General features: G+C 38.0%; 1 protein-coding gene across 2 annotated transcripts in view; it reads left to right on the forward strand.

Moving 5' to 3' along the window:
- The first annotated feature begins 820 nt into the window (after window positions 1–820).
- KATNBL1 (katanin regulatory subunit B1 like 1) overlaps window positions 821–24,951 on the forward strand; it is a 36,977-nt gene continuing 12,846 nt past the window's right edge. The window contains exon 1 of one of the 2 annotated variants that reach the window (XM_072622974.1): window positions 821–940. The gene's annotated coding sequence lies outside the window, so the exon portion shown is untranslated. Of the gene's footprint in view, window positions 941–2,060; window positions 2,128–24,951 lie in introns of those variants that run through there. The other variant, XM_072622975.1, reaches the window with a different exon arrangement.

Consider the following 24,951-nt stretch of genomic DNA (forward strand, 5'->3'; position numbering starts at 1 on the left):
TGCCTCCTCTTGAAAGCAAAGGTGGTCCTAGTTGTAGGCTGAATGGTTAACTGGTTTGATTTGAGGGACTTTAGGAAAGTTCAACTTACCCCAAAATATTTCCCCTGATAGTTCATTTACACTTTTCTGGAACTTAAGTAAGTCACTTTATCTTATCGGACCTCAATTCCCTCAGTTATAAAGTGGATCAGATGGTCTCCACGCTCCCTTTTAGAACTAAAATACTGTGAATTTTTTGGTAAGTTCTCTTGGTTGAAGGAACCTCCAGGAGAATGTCTGCTTACTTCAGGATCTTGTTGGTGGACAGTTCCACTTAAGAGTCATCCCCTTAAAGAGTCATCCTTGGGTTCAAACCCCACTCCTGAAGACGTCACTGAACCTCTCAGTCCCCATTTCCTTACCTGTAAGATGAGGTGTTTGGACTAGAGAGATGTTACGGTCCCGTCCGGCTCTAAGTTGGTGATCTATATAACTGGAGCATGAAAAGGAGAGTTCTGTTCTGGTGCATTATCCTCATGGTGGTGTGGAGATCAGAAGGTTGCAACAGGGAATTTAGGGATGAGGAACTGGTTTTTGCCTCTTTTTATCCCAGCGCTTATACCACAGGGCCAGGTACAAAGCAGGCGCTTAAAAACGTTTATTGAATTGAACACTATGGGTCCAGGGTTCCAGCCCTAGGAAAGAGCCATAGGGACAAAGCGCCTGCCGCGCGCAGATATTGCCACCAGGGGGCGATATAGCGGAAAGTGGGGCGCTGGAGCCCTTGACATGCGGGCTCCTCCCCCTCCTCCGTCCGAGGGGCGGGGCCGAGGTGCTATCCCGGCTGGCCGCGCGGCGGCTTTTGAATGGCGCTGCCTGGGGGCCGCACTGTGGGGACCGCGGAGGCGCTCTAGGCTGTCGGGGCCTAGCTGGGGAGGCGCCGCTGGACCATGAGCCGCCGGTGAGTGGTTTCTCACTGCCCAGCCCGCGTCCGGCCAGCTTCGGAGGCCTCGCCCTGCGCCCTCCGCTGCCCGGCCCTGGGGCGCTGTCTCGCCGCTCCCGCTGGGCCTGACTCCGGGGAAGAGGCCGCCGCCCCCTTCCCTGTCGTGAGCGCGCGCGGGGCGCGGGGCCGCGCACTGGGCCGGCCTCTGGGCAGGGGGCTGGGGGGCTGGGGAGCTGGGGAGCTGGGGAGCTGCGGAGGGGGCCCCGAGGAAGCCGCCTCTGACGGCCCCGGGCGGGGAGCCGCGCGACCCGGAGAGCCGGGCCCCGCCGTCACGTACGGCTCGATCCTTTGGGTGGAGCTGACAGCTGCGGGGTGCTTTAAAAAGAACAAAACCCCCCAAACCCTTGTGCGGGGGGTGCGGGGGGAGACCCAGGGTGTTCCGGGCGGGCCCCTGAAGAGCGCTGAACCCGCTCCTGCGGAGAGCGCCCCGTGCCCGCACGCGGGGCTTCTCCGCTGGCACTTTGGCATCTGTCTCTTCTTTTCTGGTTGTTTTTTCTTTAAGTTAAGCTTTTGTTGGGCCGGAGAGAAACTTGGAGTAGTTGCATAAAATGTGCTGACTGCGCCCTTGAAAACGCTTATTGAGTATTTTCTGAGAAGTTGTTCTTTGTTACAGTATCGGGCATGGTAACTTCTTAGGTGACTTCCATAGAGAGGTAACAAAGAGTTGTTTTGTGTTTCTTTTCTTGTTGCCTTTTGAAGTTCCTTGAAAACAGAACTGTCCCAGCTGCTTGCTGTGTTACTTTGTAACACACAGAAGACACAGACACACACACTCTCTCTCTCTCTCCCGGAAGGGAGACTGATTTTTAAGGATTTCGATCTTTCCATTTTAACCCTTACAAACGGGCTGGAATCTCACTCTGCATTGAAGTAGCTTCAAATACAACGCCCTGGAATTTTGCACTAATGGTAGTTCTGTACTTTAAAATATTTAACACACTATAAAATGTTTTCTAAAATGACCGACATCTCTATTACAATGTTAACAGACGTGCAAAAGCCCCGAGCAAACAATGTCAGACAACTCTAATCAGAACTCTAATCTCAAATATGAGGAGTTCACTGTAAGAACATCCATGGGGGTTTTGGATGTTCTTTGAAGTCGGGCACCTCTGTTATTGAAGAATGCCACTGGATTTTCCAAGGTGAATGTGCTTGATAAGGTTATCTGTTTAAGGTTTCCCAGGGAAATGCTTTACAAGTGTTAACTCATTTGATCCTTATAACTCTGGGAGATAGGTGCTATCAAACCTCATATTACCGTTGAAGAAACTGAAGTAAACTGAAATTGTGATGTGTCCAGGGTCATACAGCTAATAAGCGTCTGAGGTCAAATCAGGTCTTCTAGATGCCTGACCCTGTTCTCTCTTCACTGGACCACCAGTTGCCCCTAGATAACGTTGTAGTCTATTAAAAGAGTAAGTGTAATTATCTAGATCAAGTTTTTTCCCCTGAAATACATTTTTAAAATTTTGTATTTCTTTTGTTCCCACATAAAGTAGGTGAGTTTTTGGCTATTGTTTTATTTAGTTCGTTCTTCTAAGTCTTTTAAAGCAAATTTATTTTGGGGGGGGGCGGACAAATATGTTTACATGCGTTAGATTCTAGTTTCTTTGATTAAAGAAAAAACAATTCTGACATAAAATATGTTGAATGCCTTTATTTGACAATGTGAGAAGAGAATGTAATTATTTTACAATATTTTTTTAATGATGCTGAAGTATGATGCCTTTGACTAACTACTCCAACAGACAATGTTAGCATATTTAGTTATTAGCTTTAGCACTTAATGGAACGTAGGTTCTTATTGGAAAATAGATTGATGTTTGGGGAAGTGATTTTGTTTTCCTTTTAAAAAAAAAAGGAAGAGCAAATCATAAATTTTATCTGGATTTGTTTTTTTTAAAAGTCAGACTTATATTCTGTACTCATAAGGTCCTCAAAATGTGTATAAAATTGATGGATTATTTTTCAACACATGGCTTGAACCACTTAAGTTGATATGGGAGTTAATTTCCTGAAAGATTGTGTTTATATGGTCTGTTTTTTCCTGTACCTTTGCTTTCACTATCTTGCCATTGTTTCATTTAATTTATACACTGCATAGGGGAGAATAAGTCTAATTCTGGGCTAGTCCACTATTCAGAAAGTGGGAGATCAAGTTCTTGGTGGGAGAGTGGAACCTAGAACGGTTCCCTCCACCCTTTCCCACACTCCCTCAAAAAAATCTGCCCCTCAATTAGAAATTGTTACCTCACTTTGACAGAATTTTGGCATTTCTTCTAATCAGAGATTCATTTGGGTTGAATAAAGAAATAAAATTCTTTTTGTGAATGTTCTTGTAAAGGCTGTCAGTCTTTACCACTTTGATTAGTTGAGCTTATTTTCTTCTGAACTACAAGAGTTTTTGTGGATCAGGGGATTAATTTGGGAAGATTGAGACACTGAGGAGAGGGCTTTGGGTAGCAAGTGGCCTTTAAAAACCTAGTGGTATGAGGGAGATAAGGAAAGGGATGTAAACAGGGTGATCATGCTTACAACTTTGTCTAGGGCTGGCCTTTTGCCTCATCTAGCAGGGGACATAGTAGGAGTACAGGTATGATATTCATTATTGGTTCTGGTGATGATTCTGGAAAGCTAGATTTGGAGAGGGTAAGATTGAACATCTTTGTGTCAATCTTCCTTTTCTCCCCTCCCTGAAACCCTTCCCTCCACCCCCCATTACCCTGTGCTGAGTCATATACTCCCTGAATGTTATCATAATGGAAATATCTCCAAATTTTAGATTTATAGGTTTTAGGGCCAATGCTATTTCTTTAGTGTGCCTAAAGATTTTGTCTTAAGAAAATGAGGAATGATCTGTTAAAAGAAGAAAAAAAGGATTATGAGTTGCTGCTTTTTGCATTGTTTTTTTCAATTTCTGTATTTCATAAGGTTAGGGTTATTAAAGAGGTTATTAGAAGATATAGAATAAATTAAAAGAGAGTGACAAAAATAAGCAGTTTATAGTGATTACTACATTCTGCACTGTGCTAAGCACTTTTACAAATATAATCTCTTTTGGTTTAATTATAAGACCTTTATAGCAGTGTTGCCCAAACTAATTTGGTCATGGGACATTTTTTTTTTTTTTACTTAAAATACATTGATTTAGGAGGATGGGAAACTTTTGGGAAAAGAGAGAAGAATCAGGCAAATCTGGGGATAGTATAGATAAAATAAGCCTTTTCTCACATCTCAAATTACTGTCCGTAATGTTTTAATTATGTGTATAACAACCTCTTGTTAAGGTTAAGATCAGAGATTTTATTTTAGAGGTTAAATATTACAATTATATGCATTTTTCCGTAGAACCCCTAATCACATGAATTGTGTTTCAGACCATTCCCTTATAGAACAAATATTAGAAATTCTTTGCTAGGGACCAATATCTATATTTAATCATGGGAAAGAATGCAAAGGTCAGCCATCAATTTTAGTATCTTTTGGAAGCTCTTATAAAAGCTAGATGATACTCTTAAAGCCACATATTAGCCTTTATCTTTAATTTTTGTTATCACTGTTTAGAGAAATCTTATCATTTTTTCTTTGTTCCCTTACAACACTGAATCTGGCATCATTGTAATAGACTTTTAAAAATTAATTCATTTGTTTTCAGTTTTGAACAATCACTTCCTTAAGTTTTAAATTTTCTCCCCTCTCTCCTGGAGATAGCATGAAATCTTATATGCATTCTACACATACATTTTTATTAAACACATTTTTATATTAGTCATGTTGTATGGAAAAATTAAACAAATGAGAGAAACCATAAGAAAATCCAAAACAAAACATAACAGAAGAGAAAATAGTCTGCTTCATTCTGCATTCCAATTCCATAGTTCTTTCTCTGGATATGGATGGCATTTTGCATAAAGAGTCCTTTGGGAATATTTTAGGTCCTTACATTGCTGTGAAGGGGTAATTGTATCAGAAACAGTCCTAGCACTTTATGGCTGTTACTGTGTATAATGTTCTTCTGGTTCTTCTCCTTTCACTCAGCATTAGTTCATATAAGTCTTTCCAGGTTTTTCTGAAATCTGCCTGTTCATCATTTCTTATAACACAATAGTATTCCATTACATTCATAGACCACGACTTGTTCAGCCATTCCCCAATTGATGGGCATTCACTCGATCTCCAGTTCTTGGCCATCAGAAAAAGAGTTGCTGTAAATTACTGGGTTAAATGGTATGCACATTTTTATAGCCCTTTGGGCATAGTTTCAAATTGCTCTCCAGAATGGCTAGATCTGCTCACAACTCCACCAACAATGAATTAGTGTTCCACCTCTCCCACATCTTCTCTGGCATTTATCATCTTCCTGTTTTGTCATGTTAACCAATCTGATAGGTGTGGTATCTCAGTTGTTTTGATTTGCATCTCTCTAATCAATAGTGATTTAGAGCATTTTTTCATATGACTATAGATAGCTTTAGTTTCTTCCTCTTAAAACTACCTATTCATATCCTTTGACCATTTATCAGTTGGGGAGTGACTTGTATTCTTGTACATTTGACTCAGTTCTCTATATATTTTAGAAATGAGGCCTTTATCACAGACACTAGTTGTAAAAATTCTTTCCCAGTTTTCTGCTTCCCTCCTAATCTTGGTTGCAAGTAATAGATTTTTTTAACCACAACTTTAAATAGTTAATTGATATACTTTATAGTTAACAGGAATAACAACAAAAAGAAAAACCTAGTCCACTCTCAGACCACATAATGTGTTCTGAGGAAAGCGGAATCATTTATTAAGTGCCAAGCACTGTGCTAAGCTTTGGGGATATAAAAAATGCTCCCAAAAATAATGCCTACTCTCAAGGACCTCACAGTCTAATGAGAGAGACAGTATGCAAACAACTATGTACAAACAAGCTGCATATAATATAAATTAGAGATAAACTGAGGGAAGGCACTGGCATTTAGGGGGATTGGGAAAGCCTTACATAGAAAGTGGGATTTTATGAGGGACTTGAAGAAAGCCAAGAAATACTATAGTGAGATGAGGACGAAGAGAATTTCAGGCATAGAGGAGAGTCAGTTAAAAGTGCGCAGAGTTGTAAGTTGGTGTGTTGTGTGAGAGAACATCAAGGAGGCAAGTGTCACTGAGAGTAAGATGTAAGAAGACTGGAAAGGTAGGAAGGGGCCAGGTTATAAAGGGCTTTGAATGTCATTTAGACTATTGCTGAGGTGATGAGGTGAATGGAGCACAAATGAGATGTTGCAAAGGTAGAATCAACAAAACTCGGCAACAGATTAGATGGGGGTGGGTGTGAGAGAGAGTTTGGAGTTGAGGATGACACCTAGTTTGAGAACCTGGGTAACTGGGAGGATACCAATACCAATGACAGTAACAGCAAAGTTAGGAAGAGGGGAGGATTTGGGGGAACAGATAAAGAGTTGACTTTTGGACATGTTGAGTTTAAGATGTCATTGAGACCTCTAATTTGAGATATCCAATAAACAGTTGGAGATAAAGCAGTGGAAAGGGATGAATAAATAGATTGGAGAATGATCAGCAGAAGGACAGATATAGGAAGAAACTATCTTACATATAAAGGGGATTGCATATAAGTGAAATGTACATGGTTTAGTTGAATTTGGTTAGAATAAGAAACTGTGTGAGGACGGTATTTGATCAGGCAGGTTGAAGCCAGATTGTAGAGGACCTTCATTTATATTTTATTTTATTTTATTCATATATGTTTGTATTTTATTTGTCAGCAGCGGGAGACATTGAAGATTTTTTGAGTAGGCAATTGATATGTTTGGACTTGTGCATTGGAATTATTATTATGGCATCAATGTAAAGGCTAGACTGGAGAAGGGGGAGAGGCAAAGAGCACATTATTATATATTATCAATCTGTTATCTGTTATCTAGGTTTAGTTTAGAAGTAATGAAGTCCTTAACTAAGTTGCTTGTAATGGAAGTAGAAATGGAAGGAATGGATGTGAGAAGTATTAGAGAGGAGGAAGATTGACAGCATTTGGTTGCGAATTGGATATAAGAGAGGGAGATTTGAGAAGGAGGGAGGAGTAGAAGATAATGGTTATTGTCTTTCATTCTCCAAGAGGACCAAAATGACATCACCATGATAAAGTCAAGTTTCAGTGTGTCCTACTGTGGCTGATCAGACCAGTATGAGCTTGGAGTGCTCTACCGCAGATTGGGCACAGATAGTCTGTGTGAACATTTGGGGTGGGCACTCCAAGTTCGCATATCCTACATTTCCTTTGTGCTATTTCAATTCTGCTTTGCTCATAGAGCACAGCACCCTTTCTGATGTGGGCACACCATGCTGAGCAGTCCTGTGCCAGTGTCTCCCATGTTGCGCAGTCAAATCCGAAGTTCTTGAGAGAGACTTTGAGGGTGTCCTTGTATCACTTCTGACCGCCATATGATCACCTGCCCCATGAGAGTTCTCCTTAAAATAGTCTTTTTGGCAAGTGTACATTATGCATTAGAACAACGTGGCCAGTCCATCGGAGTTGGCGCTCCCTGTTTTGTAGTTTCTTGGTTTCTCATAATGTCATTAGCTTCCATCTGCTCCATTCTAATTTTTAAAGAATTATTTTCTTCAATGAGCTTTTGAACCTCCTTTTCCATTTGGTTAATACTGCTTTTTTAAAGCATTCTTCTCCTCATTGACTTTTTGAACCTCTTTTGCCAATTGAGTTAGCCTATTTTTGAAGGTACTACTCTGGGCTGCACTCAGCTCCTTGCCTATGTGATAGACCTTTCCTATTGGCCTTCCAGGCTGTCTTGGACTGGAAATCTCTTTCACTGTGTCATTTTGTGGCTTCTGCTGCTCTAGAATTTGTTTAGATTCGTTTTTTACAGGTATTTTATGGGCTGGGTGGGAGGGAGTTTCTACAGGTCCATCTTTCTACTCCCCCATCTTGACTCTGCCCCCTTGGAGCTGCACTCTCTGAAGCATAGTTTGAATGCTTAGCAGTTTGGTTCAAGCAAGGACCTCAGTGTACCTTATCCTGCCAGGTGATCTTCAGAATCTTCCTAAGACAGTTCAAATGGAAGCCATTCAGTTTCCTGGCATGGTGGTGGTAGACTGTCCATGTTTCACAGGCATACAACAATGAGGTCAGCACAGTGGCTCTGTAAACTTTCAGTTTGGTAGTCAGTCTAATACTTCTTCTTTCCCATACTTTTCTTTGGAGCCTCTCAAACACTGAGCTAGCTCTAGCAATGTGTGCATCAACCTCATTGTCAATGTGTACAATCCTGGTACACTACCAAGGTTAGTGAACTTATCTACAGCATTCAAAACTTCTCCATTTGTTGTAGCCAGCGGTTCCACATGTGGATGATGTGGTGGTGGCTGATGGAGCACCTGCGTTTTCTTGGTGTGGAGCTTTAAGGTTTGCAAAGCACTTTGCAAATATATTATTTTATGCTTATCACAACTCTGAGAAGTAAGTGCTATTACTATCACCATTTCGCAGTTGAGGAAACTGAAAAATACCAAGGCTAAATAACTTGGGTCACACAGCTAATAAATATCTGAGGCTTAATTTAAACTCAGGACTTCTTGACTTTTAAAAGCTTCAGACCTCTAATCACAGTGCCACTTAGCTGCCCCTGAAGAGCATGGATGACTGGGAGAATTGCCTTTGGCATCATCAACAGAGATACAGAAGTTAGGGGTGTGTTTTGAGGAGAAGATGAGTAATCAGTTTGGGAAATAGTGAATTTGAGATCATGGAAGGACTTTCTAGGTAGACATGTCTAGCAGGTAGTTAGAAAGGAAGAAATGAAACTCAAGATTAAGGCTAGAGAAACAGATTTGTGATTTATTTGCAGTGATAATTGAAGCCATGCAATATGGATCAAGTTTTCTTGGGACTTTGAATTGAATGTTGCCTCTGAAAGATATGATGACTCTATGATGTTTCAGAACCTCAGTTTTCTCATGTAAAATAGGAATAATATATAATCTTTCTATTTGATAGGGTGTGGAAGGTGCTTTGCAAGCTTCAGAGTGCTACAAAAATGTAAATTATTTCTCTTTTCATTAGAGATATAGTCATTGCTAAAGGAGCAGTGAAATTGGAATGAAATTCTGTGTTTGTGTAGAGTAGTTAGTGCAGCAAATATATAGATTGGAGAATCAAGAGATGAATGAAAAATAATTTCTTTGTATCTCTGAGGACCCATTTGAGGTTAAATGGGGTGACCTTGTAAGTGGATCCAATTAGGATCATTTTGTAACTTCTTGATAAAGCCTGGTGACTTGGAAGTAGGAATAGATAGAGAAGTCTGATTGTGTATGGGATGGAATAGTAAAGAACAACATTGAAGTAGCTAATTATTGAGTGAGATTTGGGTTGGGAAAGAAGTAAAGCTAGAACAGGAGTGCTGAGGTCAACAAACGAGGGAGGGATCAAGAAATTGGAGGTTTTGGTAAGAATGAAGATCAGATTAGGGAAGAGTAAGCATGTGGGAGGATAGAAGGATGGGAAATTGTGGTTAGAGAGGGGTATCGCAAAGCTCAAGATCTTGGAGGGGGAATAGTTTCAAATGCTGATGAGGTCTGAGATATGATTATTTTAAATCTAGTGGGGAACAGAAGTAGAATACAGACGGTGACTCCTGGATCTGAAGAGTTGGAAATACTTTAGTACCTCATGATTATTTGTGTACATTTCTTATATCCCTTCTAGATGATAAACTCAAGGAGGTAAAGGACCTTATTTAAATTTTGTATCTCCTTCAATATCTAGCACAAGAAGTGCTTATTGTACCTAGAAGAATAATGTCAGAAATAAATTTCTAGATTTTTCAATTTTTCTACAAAATAGAAGATTTTACACAAAGGAAAATTTGAGGTTATTTGTATATAACGTAAAGTAGAGTTGATGAGTTTCCTTTGGATCTAGAAACCAGTCTCCAAGTATAAGAGGCAAAAAGATTTATTTTTAAAAGTTGTGTGAAAAAGTACTTTTTGGTCAAATATCTTTTTAGCATTTAAAAAAAATGCTTTTAGTTAAGTAGGTGGGAGGGAAGAGCAGGCACTGAAGGTATTAGAAAATGGGCTTGACCAGGAGTCTTCAGGAGTCATGGATTCTTGTCCCAAATCTTTCACTAGTCAGTTTTTGTAGGTGATGTTGGGCAATTCTCTTAAATCTCCCTGAGCATTAGTTTTCTTATCTTTAAACTGATTTGGACTAGAACTAAAACAGGTCTATGTTTCTGTGGCTTTAGTGTAACTTTTCTTCCCCAGTCCAAAGCATAACTTTACAAAAGACTTTTCCCCTGCTTGTTGTACATATTCTCCTTTCTCTAACCTACAGGAGTTAGACTGGGAAGAAAGACTACAGAAATTCAAGGCAATAACAATAACTTTATATTGAGAAGCATCATGTCTTAATAGAGAACCAGTCTGAATCAGGAATACTAGGATTCAGATCCTTCCTCTGACATACCCTAGCTGTGTGACACTGGATAAGTTGCCCATATGCATTGGTAGAGGGACTTCCTCTACCTTTTATTTTCTTTTTTTTCCTATGTGAATAAACTCACAGGTCTAGTTTAAAAAAATTAGTGCTTTATACCTCTCTCATTTTAATTTTACTAAACTTGCTGAGGAAAATTGTGCATGGTGTGTGTGTGTGTGTGTGTGTGTGTGTGTGTGTGTGTGTGTGTGTGTGTGTGTGTGTGTGTGTGTAGATCAAGAGATATGAAAGGGAGGCACTATGCTGTGATCACTTCTATCCTTTCATTAAGAATTGGCCCCCTTAGGATTAGAAGAAGAGGGGGATGCTTTAGATTACCTCTTAGACAATTAGAGAATGGCTGAACAAATTCTGGTATACGGTTGTAATAGAATTATTATTGTACCTTAAGGAATGATGAAAGGTATTGAAGAGAATCCTGGGTGGTATGAACTAATTCAGAGTGAAGTGGGTAAAACCAGGAGAACAATTTATACAAGACTAGCAACGTTATAAAGAAAACAACTTTGAAAGATTTAAGACTCTCTATTCAAGGTTATGACCAACCATGTCTACAAAGGACCTATAATGAAGCAATTTACCTAACAGAGGGATAGATGATGGACACAAAATACAGAGACATACATTTTTGGACTGGCCATTGATTTGCTTGTCAGATCTAGGCCAGCCATGTCTTCATTTCCCACCTGACTGTGTTCCTTTGGACTTCTCTCTCATGTCTTTAGGAACCTTACTGTCCTGCAAGATAGCATTAACTTTGGTACTCACATCTTATCTGTAGCTTTAGCCTCTGAGACCCCTCCGAATGGAAGTTGGAATGGAGATCCCCTCCCAGAACCTTCCATTTAAGGAAGATGCTTAGGCCAACTATCTCTTCATTTATCTACCTGGCTGTACTCTTTTGGACTTCTCTATCATACTATCCCTATATCTTCTCTGTACATTTTCTTTTCTTTCTACCCTTTTTAGCTTCCTTTGTGTGTTGTCTTCCTCTGTTAGTTGTAAGCTCATTGAGAACAGGGCCTGGGTTTTGTTTTGTTTTGCTTTTTGTGTTTGTTTCCCCAACACTTAGCACAGTGCCTGGCACATGATGGGTCCTTCTTCCTTACATGTCTCTTTTATGTGAGAAAAATCTCCCCATTCTACCTCTCCTTTCTCCCAGTGCATCTCTCTTACCCCTTCATTTTTTTTAAGAAAGCATCTCAGTATAATCAACTTATATTTGCCTTCTGTCCTTGTAGATTCCTTCTAACTGCCCTACTAATGATAAAATTCTTAGTTACAGGTATCATCTTCTCATCTAGAAATGTAAACAGTCTAACTTTATTGAGTCCCTTATGATTATTTTTTCGTATTTACCTTTTTAATGCTTCTCTTGAGTCTTCTGTTTGAATGCCAGATTTTCTAGTCAGCTTTAGATTTTTAATCAGGAATGCTTAAAAGTTCTTTATTTCATTAAATTTATTTTCTCTTCTGACAGATTTTACTCAGTTTTGCTGGGTAGGCTATTCTTGGTTTTAATCCTAATTCCTTTGCCTTCCAGAGTATCCTATTCCAAGCCTTTAGTTCCTTTAACATGGAAGCTGCTAAATCTTGTGTGATTCTGACTGTGGCTCCACAAAATCTGAATTGTTTCTTTCTGGCTGCTTGCAACATTTTGTCCTTGACCTGGGAGCTCTGGAATTTGGGTATAATATTCTTGGGAGTCTTTATTTGGGAATCTCTTTAAGGAGGTGATTAATAGATTGTTTCAATTTTTGTTTTTTTACCCCCTAGATCTAAGATATTGGGGCAGTTTTTCTTGATAATTTCTTGAAATATGAGATCTAGGGTGTTTCTTTAATCATGGCTCTCAGGCTGTCCAGTAATTCGTAAATTCTCTCTTTTTGACCTGTTTTCTGGGTCAGTTGTTTTTCTGACAAGATTTCACATTTTCTTCATTCTTTTAACTTTGCTTTCTTGTTTCTTGGTGTCTTATGAAGTCATTAGCTTCTGCTTGCCCAGTTCTAATTTTTAAGAAATTATCTTCAGTGAGTTTTTGTATATTTTTTTCCTTTTGTCAAATTATGCTTTTTATGGAATTCTTTTCTTCAGTATTTTTTGGTGCCTCTTTTTTCAAGCTGTTAATTCTCTTTTCATAACTTTCTTGCATCACTCTTGTTTCCTTTCCCAAGTTTTCCTTTAACACTTTTATGTTTTTCTTTAGCGCTTCTAAGAATTCTTGTTGGATTTGGGCTTTGTTTGCAGTTATTTTCACATTATTGTCTTCTTTTAAATTTATTTCTGGTCTTCCCTTCTACCATAGTGGCTTTATATAGTCAAGTTCTTTTTCTGTTGTTTGTTCATTTTCCCAGCCTATTTCTTGACTTTGTTATGTTGAAGTTGGACTCTGCTCACTTCAGAGTGAATAGGCACTCTCTCAAGCATTAGGTATTTTCATGCTGCTGTTTTCAGAGCTAGTTCTGGGAGTCTGCAGGTTTTCTGTGCTTCCAAAGTGGTGTGATCCCAGGAGAAATATAGCCATACTCCCCTGCTCTGCACTTGATCTTTACTCAGGAAAGGCCCCTGCTCCCCTGCAGACACAAGTACTAGCATTCCTCTTGGCTCTGGAACTATGACTAAGTCTTCTGCTGTACTGCAACCACAAGTGCTAGTGCTCCTCTCTTTCTTGGAACTGAGAACTGCCTTGTGACTGACCACAAGCACTTCTCTCTGCCCTGGAATTGTGACCCAGAACTGCTTACGGGCAATGAATTTGCCAAATAGTGCCAGCAAAGGGTCCACTACAATCTGTTTCCAACCCATTGCCTGATCCACTTACTGTAGCCAGCTTCTGAAGTTGCTGCTGTTGCTGTTCTGGCCACCTCTCAAACCCACCACGGTTGTCCTCTGGGTCTACACCTAACCTAGACCCTCTCCTACAGACCTCTTAAGTTTGTCTTAGACTGGAAAATGTGTTGGTTCTGCTACTCCAAAATTTGTTTAGAGAAGTTATTTTCAAGTTGTTTGGAGGGAAATGTTGGGAGAGTTAGGTGGATGGACTCATTACTCTCCCCCCATTTTTTTTTGACAAAGGTACCAGATTGGTAGATCAAGAGAGTGCAATAGTTGATAAGTAAGGTAGAGGGTACTTACCTTAAAAGCAGTTATAGTCTTGTAGAGGAGATAAGGTCATAAGAGGGTTTGGGACAAATATCATAGACATTTAAAGGGTTTTTCTAGCTCTATTTCATATCTCTGTATACACTCAAATTAGACTATTCTCTGACCTCCATGTCTTTCAGAGTAAAAAAGCCAACCTTCCTACTTGGAATGTTCTTTCTTCTTGTGCTCACCTATCAAAATTCCTTCTTATCAGGGAGTCAGCTCAGGAGCAATCTCCTTTGTGAAGTTTTTTTTTTTTTTTTATACATATATCTTCCAGCCAAAAGAATTTTCTCCCTCACTTTTTTGTAGGGTATTTTGTCTACCTGTTTCCTTTTCCCCCAGTCTGCCTTATGCTATATTTATCTCTGTGTGTGTTGCATGTAGATGGTAAAAATCTAGGAGCCTGGGATTGTTGTTTTTCCCCATTGTTCCCTCTCTAGTGCATAGTCTTGCACATAGTAGAATCTTAATCAAACTTTTTTTTTTTTTAAGTTGAGGTATCATGGCCATGATTTTGTCTGTCATTGTTGGGAATTAGTCATGGATGGGGTAGAAAGTCAGGGAACCTTTCCATGCAAGAATTGGAATCATTAAGTCCTTGAGCTGGAAAGAACCTTAGATGTTATCTTGTTTTTTGTTTCGTTTTGTTTTGATGTTATCTCGTTTTACAGATTAGGGAATTGAGATCTAGATAAGTTAAGCTAAATGTAGAGCTACTGGTAGAAATTTTTTCGCTTGGGGCTCAAAACTTTTGGGGTGAAGGAAAGGGGCAGTGACATAGAAGACAGTATGACAGTAATTGGAGTTGTGCCAGGAGGGAGCCGAATCCCAAAGACAGGATTGTAGAGGTAGCAAGCTGAGCCACTTAGGAACAGCAAAAACTAATAAAGAACTATGAGTTGAAGGCCTGAAAGAAATACATTCTCCACTGCACAAGTGCAAGTGTGCTTGTGTGCACACACACATGCACACACATGCACATACACACACTCATGCCAATGTTGATAACTCTGCCGGAAAAGCCCCCTTTTGCCCCAGGCTAGTTATGGTTCCTGCTAAGTGACTTATTTGCTGAAGGTCACACAGATAACCATTCTGAGACATTCTCACCAGGCCTTCTTCTTTATAATTGTTGTCTATGTCTTCCTGTAATTTCCTATAGTGCCCTTACCCAATGCACATAGTGGTCTTTTTCTAGTTCTTTTTATTTTTAGAAGGTATCAGTTTATCACTAAGGCCATTTTATCTCTTATACCCTCATTCTTACTACATAACCAGCCCACCCCATTTTCCAGTTGTATAAATCCTTAAAGTATCTTTTAGTGCTTTTACAAATTTATCTTTGATAATACCATATACATAATACCATAATATACCTGGCATACAACTTCCTTTTTAAAATTTTATTTATTTTAAAGATAACTGACAATACTGCCATATGCATATCTGTAAATTCTTTCAGAATAATGTAGTATAATTTGCCTGAGAATAGAGACCTCAGCTCACTTAAAATCACATCTACATGACTTTCTTGCTATTTCATTATCACCCTTATTTGCTAATCATGTTTGTTTGCATTATTATCCTTGTCATTTGCACTGAGAGAGAAAATAACAAGAACATTGAATAGTTCTGCTTCTCTATGTAACATTATACTATTTTTCTTCAAGAATAGATTTATTCCTTTCTTAGTCTTATTCTGAGCCTTAAAAAGCCTTTTTATTACCTTTAGTATTTTTTTTTGCAAGGCTGAACCTTCCTGACACCATTCTAAAATTTTGTGCTGCTCTTTTCTATTTGTCCTTCATATTCTGATTCTCTTTTCTGTCTTTTGTGGATTGTTAGCCCTTTCACAATCTTAACTCATTGGAGATAGCCAGTATACAAGTACATTAGTGTTTTTTGGTACCTTATTTTTATTGATATCCTTTGTTTTTACGCCATTTTCATTTCCAAACATATCTTCCCTACTTCCTTAAGCTCTCGTAACAAGTTTTTAAAAAGAGAGAAAAAATAACTCAGCAAAACCAATCAGTACATCAGTCCTTTCTGACAATTATATATAACATTCCATATCTATATTCATTCACTTTGCACAATACGGAAGGAAGGTGCATTTTCTTAACTCCTTTTCAGGGCCAAGCTTGGTCATTGTAATTTAATAACATTCTTTTAAAATTTTATTCTTTCAATTGTCATTATTTCTGTTGTTTTCCTGGTTCTGCTTATTTTATCATTTCAAATAAATCTTTCTATTCTTCTCTGAATTCTTCACTTTCATCATTTTTTAAAGTACAGTGGTATTCTATTACATTAAATCACTACAGTGTTTAGTCATTCCCTAATTGCTAGGCATCTAACCCAGGAAGATTAAATTACTTGTCTAAGCCTCAAAAAAGGTACCATAGTGAATATTTTGATGTATAGGGAACCTTTCTGTTTTTAATTTTCTTGGGGTAGTGGGACCTTTGAAACCTTTGGGTTTTGGATGTCATAAGCTTTATTTTTAGTATAATTCCTTATTACTTTGCAGAATGGTTGGACTGCTTCCTTGTTCCACCAATATTTGTGTGCCGATCTTTCCACAGCTTCTTCAACATTGACTTATCAGTTGTTAGCATTGCCAGTTTGCTGGATGGAAGGAGTATAAAAGCTCAGTGTTGTTTTAATTTGCATTTCTCTTATTGGCAGTTTGGAGCAATATTTCATATGGTTGTTAGTAGTTTGTAATTATTTTGAGATCTTCTCATTCATACCTTTTGATCATTTATCTGTCAAGAATGGTTCTTACTCTTTCATATTTGTGTTAATTTCCTATTTACCTTGAATATCAGACATTTGATGCAGATATCTTCCCCTTAATTGATGTTTTCCTAGCAGCATTTATTTTGTTTGTGGAAAAGCTTTTCTGTTTTGTAATCAAAATTGTTTTGTCTTTTCTAATTTTATCCCTGGTTTGGTTAAGAACTCTTCCCCCAATCATAGATATGAAAGGTACCTGATTTCATTCTCTGAATTTTTTTGTGATGGTTATTATCCTGGTCTTATATATCTGTTTTGCTCATTGTGGCATATGATGTAAGATAGTGGTAGCAAACTCAAATAGAAATGGAGCCTCCAAACTGTACATAGGGATGCCTGTGTGGTGCATATTGACTTTAAAAAAATACATATTAACATTATCTTTGTTTTATTGTATTTTTCCTTAGTGTTAATACATTTCCTAGTTACATTTTAATTGGTTCCGGCTGCATTCCCAATGGTATGTTTGACACCTCTGATGAAAGATTCTGATCTAAACTTGATTACTGCTAAATTGCTTTTAAGTTTTCAAGACAATTCTTGTGTAATACACATTTACACAATTCTTGTGTAATACACATTTCTCATTTTGAGGTTTATTGAAACACTGGATTATTGATTTTCATTGTTTCTCTTTCTTTACATGGAGTGTTTCACTAACCTGCTTTTCTGTTTTTTAACCAATACCAAATACTTTTGTTTACTATTTTATAGGATAATTTGAGGTCCAAAAGTACTTTTTATTCCTATTTTTTTTTATTATTTCTCTTGAGCTCAAAGACTTTTTGATCTACCAAATGAATTTTGTTATTTTACCTAGGTCTATAAAAAAACCTCTTTGATATAACACTAAATCTGTAAATTATTTTAGGTATTAAATATTATATTGTCTAGGCCCAATACTGAGCAATGACTATCCCTCCATTTAAATAATTTCCTTAAATATTGCTTTATATTTGCATTTCCATAAGACAAATGTGCCTTGGTAGATTGACTCCCAAATATTTGATGAGATTTTTCGTATGAAATTTCTATTATTTTTTCCTTGATTTTCTTACTGCCGCCTATCACTGATCTTCTAATAGCCAAATCCAATTTCCTTTTCTCAGTATTATTCATCATTTGTGACCTCTGCAGCATTTGACACTATTGACCATCTTCTCCTGGATTCCTTTGTGTCTGGATTTTTTATGACACTGTCTGTCTTGGTTTTCCTCCTACTTTCTTGGCTATGCTGATTTTTTTTTTTTTTTGCTGGATCATCATCACACTCCTTAACTGTATGTATATATGTCTCGAGATTTTACTTTGATCTTTTTTCTCTTTTCTCCTTCTTTCTGTTTTGGTAATCTCATTGACTTCAGTGGGTTCAGTTATCTCTATGGAGAGAACTCCCAGATCTATATACCCATCCTATTCGCTCTCCTGAGCTTATCATACATCACCAACTGTCTGTTAGATGTTTCTCCTTGAATAGGCATCTCAGACTTAATGTGTCTAGAATCCTTAGGAAGAATCAGTAGTGGAATAATGTAAATTAGGTCAACGAGATTTTTATCAGCTTATCTAAGACAAAAAAGTTGCTGTTTTTTGGAGAATGAATTATACTCCATAATGACAAACTTTAGTCCAGTTTCATTTTAAAAATTAATCACAAGAAAAATTGTTACTTGTAATGGGGTGGGCATGGAGAAGAGCAGTGTGTCTGTAGTTTTAATGGCAGGAGTAGAATCAGCCAATCACCAAGCATCGTTAAGTACTTTCTGTGTGCCAGGCACTGTGGTAGGAGCTGGTCATATGGAAACAAAGAATAAAACAATCCAAGGATAAAATGATCCCTGACTGCCGGCTGCCAATACAGAGTTAAAATAAAAAGGCTTTCTTTTTCTTGATTCAGATGTGTGATTTCATCTGAAGAGGGAATCCTACTGTGAAAACTCCCTCCACCAATGCAACTCTGGTAATTTATGGTCCTAGAGACTTGGCTTGGGGGCATTGAGAAGTTAAATTACTTGCCTCTGAGATACAGTATGTGTCAGAGGCAGAACTTGAACCCAAGTCTGCCGTACTTTAAGACCAGCTTTCTCTCCACTAGGCCGTACTGCTTTTTATAGAGAGACATAAGTTATTTTAATCTTGTTTTTCTACTGGAATTATTGAAGATAGAAGTTTAGGCAAGTCTCATTCCTTTGTGGTGAGCTTGCCTTTCTATGTATTGTGGGCATGTAGGGAGAAGTTTAATGCTCTTTGCCATTTAGTCTTTGACTTGGCTGCTGTCAAGGTAGACTATGAAAGATAATACCTTTTTATCTTGCTTGTGGGAGATAGTTAATTTAAATAGTTAATTCATACCTAAAGCTCCTTCTGCAGGTTACTGTTTTTCTTACCTTTTAACAGAACAACTTTTGTAATGCTTTCAGAAAGACAGTGAGCTGTATTTAATTGTTAGGATAACTATAAATGAAATCAGTGGTTTTTGTCTCTTCTGTCTGCTGCCCCTTGCTTTTGTTTTAACTGCTAATATTGGGTTTTTTTCATTAATATATAATTCTTTTCTGTTCCATGAATTATTCTCATTCATTTTTTTTTTTTTTTGCTCAAGTTAGTGTAGTGAATTTGGAGTCAAATCTTAGATTTGCTGCTCAGTGTCTTTGTGACTGTGGACAAGTCAAATTCCTGTTTTGGATCTCAGTTTCCTCACCTCCAAAATGGACAGTTGCACTTATTTAAACTTTGAGACTTCTTCGAGATATGAATCTATGATTCTATAATACTACTTTCTTGGAATGTCATTGGGCATATGAAATTGTGTTTACAAGACCATCACCTAAAGCAGTTTGGGAGTAAGATTGTAAAATACTGTAGTATACTTTTGTTCTGGAGGAAAATTATTTCAGTGATCTGATTGAGCTATCTACTGTAATGTTCATAATAAAAATGAGATTCTTTCTAAAATTTCTTCAATTCCATGGGAAAGTATTTTAATATACTATGACTTATTTAATATTTACTTTTAAGTAAAACCTAATAACTTGTTATTTTTTCTCTAAGATAACTTTTTCATTTTACTGGCTCTCTATTTTTTTTATCCCTTTAAATAGCCTTGTCATTCTTATACCCTTTTAAAGTTATACTATCCCAAAATTGAAATAGCATTTTAACCACAGCAAAGCCTTTTTAGTTTCTGTTAATGCCTACTTGATTTTTATACAAGGATGATATTTATGTATGAGTCCTACTTTTAAGGTCCCATTTGTTATATGTACAACTACAGCTTGCAAATGATTTGTGTTATGAAAGTTCATTTACAAACAAATTTCTTGAAACTCAGATTTTATTGTCATACAAGACCAGTCTTGATAGTAGCTAGGTAACAATAATAATAGCTAATACATAGTTTAAGAATTACAAAATGCTTCACTTATCTTATCATTCCTCAAAAAACCCCTGTGGTGTAGATGCTAGTATTTTCTCCATTTTAAGAATGAGGAAACTGAAACTCAGGAAAGGTGAGTAATTTGTCCAGGATCACAAAGCTAGTAAATGTTAAAGGTAGAATTTGAACTCACATCTTTCTAATTCCAAGTCCAGTGGTCCCTCAGTTCTACCAAGAATAGTAATACTGTTTTAGCTACATTGGGAAGGCTTTATGGGCAATCTTGGCAACCTAATAACAATTTAGAACAATTTCTTTGTACACTTTGTATGCTACTGGTGGAATTGTGAACTGCATTTTGAAGGACAATTTAGAATTATGCCCAGAGAGTTATAAAACTATGTATTTCCTTTGACCCAGCAATACCACCATCAGGCCTGTTTCCTGAGGTGATCAGAAAGAAAGGAAAAGAACTTGTATGTTCTAAAATACTTATAGTGGCTCTCTTTGTGGTGGCAAAGAACTGGAAACGGGGGGGTGTCCATCAGTTGGGAAGTGGCTGAACAAGTTGTGGTTCATAACTGTGCTGGAAGAAATGATGAAGACATTGAGTGTAGAGAAATGAAGTAATGAAGAGTGAAATGAGCTGAACCAAGAGAACGCTGACTGTATACAGTAACAGTAATGTTGCTTAGAGAGTAACTGAATGGCTGAGTTGTTCTGTGTTATAAATGTTCAGATCAGCTACAAAGGACCAATGAAGGAAGATACTGTCCACCTCCAGAGAAAGTCCTGATAGATACAAGCATGCATAGTGTGGTTTTATACACACATGCACACACAGACATATACCTATGTCAAATGCTGGCCTTCTCTACGGTGGGATGGAGAGGGAGAAAGGGAGATAGTTGGGAACTTAAAATGTAAAGGAATTAAATTTTTTAAAAAATGCCTTTGGAAAACTATTTAATTGAATTCCCGTTTTGGAGGCCAAGTGCACATTTACACATCTTCCCCTGTAGCAGTCTTGGCAGGGATTCTTGAATCCATGGCACCAGTCTTTCATACTTGAGACAGTGTCTTTGTCATTTCCTACATTTACTGGTAACCACTTATTCCATAGCTTGTACAGTGTTGCTTTTTCCCCAGATGTGGTACCTTACGCTTGTCACTGCAGAACTTCATTCTTCTTGCTTCTGAATCCTCATTACCCTTCCCACCTTCTCTGCTTATTCTCTTCCCCTCCCTATATGAGTATAACCTATCTTTAAAGACCTAACTTAAATTCTGCCTCCCATATGAAGTCTTTTCTGACCTGTAAACCAAAAATGTTATTTTTCCCCTCTTGTTCTTACCTCTCATTTTGCTGTTTTATTGCACCTTTTCTTGTCTCTCTGGTAAGCTCCCTGAGGGCTTGGCTATTTTTTTCTTTTTATTCTGAGTTTAAACAACAATTCAGCAAACATTAAACCCTTGTGACGTGCAAGGCACCGTGCTATTAGCAATATTGGCAGAATTTTGAAATTGGGGTGTGAGAGGATATCAAGGTAAAAGAAATAGCATGAACTGGAAGGTAAATGACAAAATGACAGGGACCATAATAGTTTTGTGAAAAAGTTTAACCAGCATAAATGAATTGCTGCAACAAGAAGGCAGATAGAAAGAGCCTTCATCAGCAAACATCTGACTGACTCGCCAGATCAAGAGAGATGGCTTCCAGAGTTATCACCAGGCTAGAACATAAGCTTGTTTGTAAATCATACAAAGAAGAATGATGGATCATAATGAGTAATATCTCATAAAGTAGATAGGAACATTGGAGGGTAAAGCCAATTTAAAGAAAGCTTGACAAGAATCCAACTACATAGTCATCCCAAGGGCATTATAGGTAAAATGGAATTAAGACAACAAGCAGAAGAAAAAAGGAAAAGATTTGTAAAAATTATTATAATAATAATTATAACAGACTTTATTCCCAATCTGCAATGATAGTGAAATCAATATACTTGGATGCTACTATCACAGACCTAGATGCCTTTATAGAGGAGGTAGAAATGTCACGAAAGAAAACAAAGACAAGAAAAGCAGATGTATGTACGGAGAAGATCCATGCCAGAAGCAGCAAATTTACTGGAATTTTATAAATCCTCATCCTCCTCTCCCCCTCTGCTGACTACCTTCTCCTCCTGGATTTATTGTCCTCTCTAGGTGTTCGTGATGCTGTCCTTTTCTGGTTGTCTTTCTTACCTGTCTGACTTTTCCTTTTTGGTTTCCTTTGCTGATTCATCATCCATGTCTTGTCCCCAATGCCCTCTTCCACTTCTCTCTACACTAATTCTTGTTGGTGACCTCATCAGGTCCTGTGCATTTGATTATACGTCTGTGCAGCTGATTCCTGTTACTATGCATGCAGCCTTAGTTTCTTTTCTGAACTTCAGTTCTATATCATCAGCTACCTACTGGACATTTCCAAATGAATGTCATCTCAAACTCAACAGTTTATCTTTCTTTTTAAAAATATTTTATTTTTTTCCCCAATTACATGTAAAAACAATTTTTAACATTTGTAGTTTTTTTTTTTTAAGTTTTGAGCTCTGTATTCTATCCCTCCCTTCCATTCCAACTCCCTGAGACATCAAGCAATCTGATATAGGTTATATATGTATGATCATGTAAAACATTTCCATATTAGTCATTTTGTGCCGGAAAACTAAAAAAAAAAAAAAGAGAGAGAGGAAGTGAAAAATAGTATGTTTCAGTCAGTATCGACACACCATCCATTCTTTCTCTGCAGGTGGATAGCATTTTTCATCCTTAGTCCTTTGGGATTATCTTGAATCGTATTGCTGAGAAGAGTTCCTCATCATACATATTGCTGTTCCTGTGTACAGTGTTCACCAAAACCATCATTCTTCCAAACTTTCCCTGCTGCTCTTGAGGGCATCATTATCCTCCCAGTCACCAGAGTTTAAAATCTTGATATCACCTTCAATTTCTTACTCATACCCTATAGACAATCAGTTGTCAACAGCACTTGTTGCTTTTCTGCATCTCTCACATAGACCCTTCCTCTCTGTTCACACAACCACCACCCTAGTTCAGTTTCTCATAATATCTCACCTGGATTATAACATTTGCTTCCTCTTTGGTCTCCATGCTTCTAGCCTCTCCCAATTTCATCTTTCATACATCTTTCAGAGTGGTTTTCCTAAAGTGTAAATCTGATCATGTCACTTCTTTGCTCAATAAACTCCAGTGGCTCCCTTTTGCCCTATTGGGCCAGTACAAGTTCCTCCATTTCACTTTTAAAGTTCTTCAAACTTGGCCCTGTCCTAACGTTTAAGTTTTCTTATTCTTGACTCTGCTGCTTGCACTTTGTTATACTGGCCTGTTCCGTGCTGTGCACACAGTACTCCATCTCTAGTCTCTACCAGAGGTGGGAAACCTGTGACCTTAAGGCCCTATGTGGCCTACACTATACCTTTTGCACTCACTACACTAGCCACATCCTGTGCCTGCAATGCCATTTTTCCTAGCCCCTGCCTCTTGGAATCCCTGGTTTTCTTCAGGACTCAACATAAGTGCCACCTTCTTTATGAAACTTTTCGTGGTTCTCCCAACTGCTAATGAATTCCCTCCCAAACTACTTTGTATTCATTGTGTGTAGTCTGTATATATTTGTACGTATGCATACGTTATCTTCCCCATTTAAATGTAAATAACTTGATGGCAGGAGCTGCTTCACTTCTGCCTTGGTATCCCCAGATATCAGCACAGTACTGCTATATAATAAGGGCTTAATAAATACTTTTTGACTTATTGATTGACATATTTGTGAGGGTGTTAAGGGCTTATTATACCAGATATCTTGAGGAGAGGAAGCTACCCAAGGCATGAGGAAAAAAATCTCAAACCTTATTAATACCAAAAAAGGGCAACTGAAAGAACATCAGTTACTACTACCATATAGGCCTCCTCTTTAGTCTGGACAAAATTTGGGGGAGTCATCTCTGTGTGAAATGAAGGCATCCTTGACAAGGGTGTTATTAAGGAAAAAAGCAGGTTTTTGCAAGTGAAATTCAAACGTCTTTACCGTTTCACAGTTAACTGAAAGAGAAAATATAAGGTGCCATTATGCATGTTGTTTGTTGAGTATGAAAGAAACTTTTACTCAGTGGAACAAAATGCTTCTTTACAGACTCTTTTTTTAGTAAGATGTCTCCCATGTATACATTAAAATCATGCAAGATTCCATGAAAGATGTAACAGCAGGGAAAAAAAAAACTTATTCAATTCAATAAAGATATGATGAAAGATGTCTAGCACAGAGTCCAGGTTAAAGAGGCCATTCTGTAGATGGTGACATAGTCCAGATTCTTCTGTGTGTAGATGACAGTATGCTGATTGCATCAAGACCCAGAGCTTTGAAGAGCCTTCTAGCTCTAAGAATTTGGCGTTATCACCCAGGGAAGATCCAAGTGCACAAAAGATGTTCATCATTGCCCAGATTTCAACATATATTTGGATGGATTTCCTGTAGAGTTTGTCCTTTAGTTTGTATACCTAGTATAGTACATCTGGACAATGAATTGGACCCCAAATTGAATAGGCAAAAGAGAACAGGCTTTATTACTTTTGGAAAATTATAGAATGCTTTTGATGACTTCATTTCCCATGAAAGCAAAGCCTATATTATTAATTCTCATTTTCTACCAGTGTTGCTATATGGCAGAGATATTGCATAAAAGAGTCTTCAAAGACTTTATTACGTAAAGGGCAATATTGTTTAGTCGTTTTTCAGTCATGTCCAACTTTTCATGACCCTTTTGGAGGTTTTCTTGGCAAAGATACTGGACTGGTCTGTCATTTCCTTCTCCAGGTCATCTTACAAATGAGAAACTGAGGCAAACAGGGTTAAGTGATTTGCCCAGGGTCATAGAGCAAGTAAGGGTCTGAGGCCATATTTGAACTCAGGAAGAGTAGTCTTCCTGACTCTGGGTCCGACGTTCTATCCACTGCACCACCTATAAAGGGCAAGAGAAAGCTCTAGTACCGAGTATGAGCAGGCTGCAGGATATAAATAATTATGAAATGTGAAGAACTGGTATAGAACATGTCACTAAGGAATTA

The sequence above is a fragment of the Notamacropus eugenii genome, chromosome 7 (assembly GCF_028372415.1).
Source record: "Notamacropus eugenii isolate mMacEug1 chromosome 7, mMacEug1.pri_v2, whole genome shotgun sequence".
In the NCBI taxonomy this organism is placed as follows: Eukaryota; Metazoa; Chordata; class Mammalia; order Diprotodontia; family Macropodidae; genus Notamacropus; species Notamacropus eugenii.